Here is a 6,000-nt window from a genome sequence, read left to right on the forward strand (position 1 = left end):
TATATATCCTAAAGAACTGGCATAATGTATTTTTGGGAGAGCTCAGAGTTATGATGTCAAAAGGATACAAAAGCATTTAAAGGGACTGCCAGAAATACCCAGTAAGATTATAGCTCTTGAACAGAGATTTGCTTTTGAGCCTTCTACTGTTGCAGAGGATCTACCTGAAGTCTTTATCTTAAGGCTGTTAAAATCTGTCTGGCACTGACTTCAGTCTTGAATGACAATACTTACATACCAGCACAGGAAAATGTCTTAATTTCACTACAGTATAGAACCTTAAATGCTTTAATTTATTTTTTTTTTCTCCAGAGCAGGCTGGGTATATACTGTAAGCTACAAATGTTAATAGACATTACCACTGTTTCCACCCTTTTCCCTAACCTGAATAGACATTTTAGAGAGCAGGATGTTACTTATCTCTAGCTATATTTACTACCCCTTAAGAAAATACTATTTTGTTTTCTAGTCCTGCCATACTGTTTGATTTTATGAGGTAACACCTACTTAAACTAATAAAATGTGATTAGATTGGTACTATGGTATTTCTTATATAAAGTTTGGGTGGAGAACAGTCAGGGACAGATGCTGTTGTAAGGAGGAACTGACCCTATTTATATTGCATCAAAATTTATGCTATGGTTTTTAGTATACTTGCCCTTCACGTTAAATGAAATCACTAATTCTAGCAGGAAAGGAATGTAGCTTCTTAAATTAGATCCACATTTGTTTCCTAATGTATGTTTAAAATATGTGCATAGAATTTGCATTTGGTGGTGGTTGTAGTGTTTCTTAAAAAAAAAAAAAAAAAAAAAAAAAGGTTGTCATCACTAGTCTTTGTGGCTACAAATTCTTGAGTTGTGATCTCTAGGGTTTTATGTGCTTTTACATGACTTGGGAGGCATCCTTCATGCTGTTTCATTATGAAGCTGGGACAGCTGGAAAGTTGCTGAGAGGGTATGTTTTGACCTGGTAAGAAGTCAGATGTGCTTATGTCATACTTTGATAGTTGTTTTTTAAAAAAAAATGATTTCCCTTTTTCCTCCAGTGGAAAGGGAGGAGCAAACCCCATGGATCTTGTTCAGTTTTGGAGCCGTTCATTTGCTTTTTGTTTGGAGGAGCAGCAATAGCTATACTTATTTCCATATCCTGCTCAATTGTCCAAGTCAGAACCAAAATAGGCTCAGGGCAGGAGGAAACCTCTCTTCTGTTACTGATTTTGGCAGCTGGATGGGTGACCTCCATCTTGCCCTGATGGTTGGGCAGTGGCACCCTCAGTCCCACCTCTCCCTTCAGCTAGAGGCAGCAGGCCAGGGTAAGGAGAGTGTGGCCCCAGCCGCCCTCAGGATTCATGTTTCCGCTTTTCAGTTGTATAAAATATTCAGTATTATCTTGCTGTTGATTGTACTGAGATGAAAAAATTTCTTCAGCCAGTGGTTGGGGGCTTTACTATAACTGTGGCTGGCCTTGCTTGCAGTGAGTTTGGGAGCAGCTGTTATTTGACAGTGAGGGAGGGAGCTGGGAGCTGTGTGAAGGCCGGGGCAGGGGGATGCTTAGCTGGGTGTTACAAACAACAATATCTAGAATCCCTGGAAATAGGGATTGGAGAAAATGATAAATTTCATTGAGGAAAATGAGGACGTTTTGTGATTAATGCTGAGGTGAGAAGATGAGAACTCGTAGACCTGAACATGAGAGGTAATGAGGAAATGATGTCATGGAGAAACATGAAGAAAGCAAGTGAGGTAGGTGGGCTGACTTCTGCCTCTTTAGAGGGGTCAGAATGTGCTTGTTTGACTGAAACTTGACAATGATTGTTTATCAATTGTGACTGAATGCTTCATTGTTTGAATTGAAAAGCAAGTTAAAACTGTACTTAAATTGATAACTTTCAAATCAATCTCAAGTATTTATGGGTGACCAGTATTAGCTTGTATTGGAAAGCACAGGATTGGCATCCAGGAGTATAGTAAGTTTATGGTGGATGAGAAATAAAAAAGGGAACTGTATAGCACAGTGAAAGGGAAGAGCATGGGTGTCCCTGCAGCATGTATTTGAAGAGGGACATCCCTGGAAGTCTTCAAAAGACGTTTAGATGTAGAGCTTAGGGATATGGTTTAGTGGAGGGCTGTTAGCGTTAGGTTGGAGGTTGGACTCGATGACCTTGAGGTCTCTTCCAACCTAGGAAATTCTGTGATTCTGTGACAGGTAAGAGAGAATGAAGCCTGGAGGAGAATGAACATAACATTAACGTTTCTGGGAGTAGCATTAACAAGTAATGATAACATTTATGAGAGTGCAACAGACTATTCTTGGTCTCAGTTTTGAGCTTGTTTTGGAGTAAAAATCTAAAGGCTGCAGATGACTTAGATGGATAACTAAATTAAACCTATCCATCTAGTGGAGAAATGGAGAGAGGTAAAAAGCTATAACTTACAGTGATTCTGGAAGAAAAAAAAAAATTTGCTCTTCAAACTTTTGAGTTCTGTCATGGTGCCCAGAAAATGTCTGGTCTACTGGACGTGCTCTGTATCTTTAAATCATGGTAAATGCAATGCAGATAAAAATGTCCTCTGTGCTCAAGCTGCAGAGCAAACCCATGAATGCTCTTGCTAATCAAAAGTTCTTGGCTTCTGAAGTGTTGAGGCTATTGCCAGCTGTCCAGATGTGTACGCTGAAGATTCCTGAAGTTACTCCATAGTACATTTAGACAAGCAACTGTGTATTCATTTACTAAATGTACTGTTGTGGCTTTAAGCTGAAACTGAGGTAACTTTATATGCTTACAGAGATATTGCTGCACCTTCACTGGATGAGAAGCAATAGATGGTGGGTTAGGCTGGGATTTATAGGGTCATTATACATGTAATAAAGATATATACATTTTTTTTTGCTTTAGAAAGTATACATGAAGCTCCTTCAAAAAATAAAAATAAGTTAATAATATTCTATGAGAATCGTTATTGGCCATGAACATTGTAGCAGATTATGGGTGGGTCACAGCTCAAGAACTAATTTGGAATGTATCTATTCGTAAATATAGTACAGAAAACTTTCAATGAAACTGTGGCAAGTTAAATTTCTGTCCTTGCATTCATTTATTTTTTTTTTAAATAACTGGGAGCTGTACTCATACATGAGCAGTCTTTAGTCAATACATTCTTGCAAATGATTTTTTATTTTATTATTGGAGTCACTTATATGATCTGGTTGGTATTAGTATGCAATTGAACATGAAAATCTGGAGGTTGGCTGTGCCAAGCCTGATTTGTGATATGCTTACAACCCATCAAATGATTGATAATACCATTGTTTTAGAGTTGATTACTTCAAAATCAGCTTTTGATGTTGGCAAATCCATTTAAAAGTCTCAAAGACACTTGGTACTGTTATTGGAGTGAGAACTGCTCTTTTGTTTGATTCTGAAGTCTTTGTAAAGAACTTTCAGTAATGAGTCTGTGTTCATATGTATGTGTTATTTATGTATACATCTTTTAAACTTTTAGCTTAAACATCTTTGTCTTTCTCAAATGTGATTTTACACTTAGAATGTTCAAAGAAGACTGAACATGTGTGTTATCAGTTATCTAATTTTAAAATTAGATGACTTCATTAAGGTCTGCTTCCTATTCTTCAAAAATAAATCTGCTGCAACGACATACAGAATGCATGTCTGTAAATCTGCCATTCTAAATTCTTGTGTTAGGGGAAGTTACATGTATTTGCCGCATTCTCAAAAGTGGCGCATATTTGCAAATAATTACACAATATTTTAAAATTGGCCCTCTATTTTTTGGAAGAAGTCTATATTTTAACCTCCACTTTAAATCCTCTCATATGCTAGATTTAATTTCAGTTATGGTATTCTTTAATATACTGTTGAGAAGCTGCAAGTTTTCACTATAATGGCATAGAGCTACCGAAAAAAAGAAACAAGAGTTCAGTTGCCTGGTCTTATGATAAGAATCATTTTCAACTAATGCAGTGTTATGAAGAGATCATTTACCAGAGAATATTACCTCAATTTTGCAAGAGTCCCTCACATACAGACTAATAACTCTGTTTGATTGTACCATATTATGTTGTTTGTTTAAGTAATTGTTACCGAAAAAAAGATTAAAGAATGGAAATGGTGGTTCCAAATGATCAATATGGGAAGCAGTTGCTACAAAGTGTTTGTACTAGTATGTTTTAGGAAGTAAGTGCTGCATTAAATGTTTAGTATTGTATTCTCATAAAAATGATTGCTATATTTTCATTACTTAGATTGAGTTCCTTAATTAAAATAAATTATTCATGTTCTTAAAGGGTGCGACTCTGAGGTATTTTAGAGTGCTTGTAACATCTTGGTAATAATTGCTGATTTGTATTTGCTATTTAAGTACCAGGGGAGTGTTTGAGATTCACACCTTTGGTTTGAATAATGGCCAAGAACAGGAGTTTAACATGTAACTGATCTTTTTAGTGTATGTCTAATGTCAGATCTGGGGTAAGTGCTTGGTCAATTTGAACAGAAGAACCTTTTCTTCCTATACATGATCTCCTCACATGTCAGCAAAACACTCCTATCCAGGAAAAGAGGGTTTTGAGCAGACCATTGTCTGCAAGCAATGGTACAAAGTATATGAAAAAATAATCTTGTCACATTGTAATATGTGGTACATGTGTAGTACACTAGATAGGAAATACCAAATTCTGTTTGTAGTCAAAAGCCTTCAGCTTAAAACTCTATTAGTTTATATGTAAGTGTAAACTGAGTCCTGAGTTCCCTGAGGAAACAGCAGTTTTTATGGCAAAAAAAAAAAAAAAAAAAAAAAAGGATGCTGTGTCATGAGAGGAATCCCATCTATAGTCTGACGGTTTTCAAAGATTTGATGAATGCACGAACTTCTAGATTTGTTTTAAGAGAGAACTTGGCTGGTTTCTTTTTGTGTATATGGTATGTAATATTAGGGTATGTGTGTTATAAGCAAGAGCTAAAAGCTTTTGTACACATGTTCCAGTAGCTTAAAAAACAGGCTTTCTTAATCTGTCTTGCCCGTATACGCACTCAGACAATGCATTTTAGTGGAACAGGAGTTTTTATATCAGTGGATGGTTCTCAATGTAGTGTGAATGTTTTCCCAGTTTAAATGAGTTTGGAAAGTTCTGTCATCTGTGGCTGTGCAGGAGGTCAGATGAGACAGAGTTGTGACACGTTCTGAATTCTAGTTCCTTAAAATAAAGGTAGTTCCCTGCTTTCCTTCCCATGCATTTGAAGTTAATACATAATAAATCTAACTATGGCTGACCACATATATTTCTATTTACTAAAATGCTTATATGTGTTAAATTAGGTTCTTGTCCCTCAAATAGTTTCCTGAAAAACATACACATGAACATTACCCTGCTATTATGTTCAGAACTCTTTGAAAATACTGAATTTTTACACCACATATAGTTCTACTTGTGTGTATATTTCCTTTATTTATAGGAAAAAATGTTAGGATGAAAATAGCCCTGTGTGTTGAACACAGAGTACCATTTCAAATTTAGGTAAGCTTATAGTTTAAGGTTGATTTGTTATCTGTAATCAGTATTTACATCTCCATTACTCATTTTTGGCAAATACACTTCAACTTGTTTCCTACTGCAAGAACTGAAATTTCCCCTTTGTTTTGAAACTGCAGGCTCTTTACCTTTCCCAACCTGTTTTATGACTCCAGTGTATTAATAGAGCACTCCATTTAAACATACACAGAATATTTACACAGAATGGAACATAAAACTAATAATCTGGCAAGGTGACTATTTAGTTTACTGCAGAAGATCATGGAACCAAATTGTGGCTGTTCCACAGTCACTGCAAAGGAACTCCTTCAAGCCAACGCTGGAGGCTATTGCAAACTGCTCATGTAACAGCCTGAAGAATGATATATTGTCAAATATTAGGTAAACCAGATAAAACTAGAACATTGTTTTTCCCTAGAAGGCTGAAGAGCTAGCCCAAAACAAAATCAT

Source organism: Aythya ferina, assembly GCF_964211825.1.
Source record: "Aythya ferina genome assembly, chromosome: 15".
In the NCBI taxonomy this organism is placed as follows: Eukaryota; Metazoa; Chordata; class Aves; order Anseriformes; family Anatidae; genus Aythya; species Aythya ferina.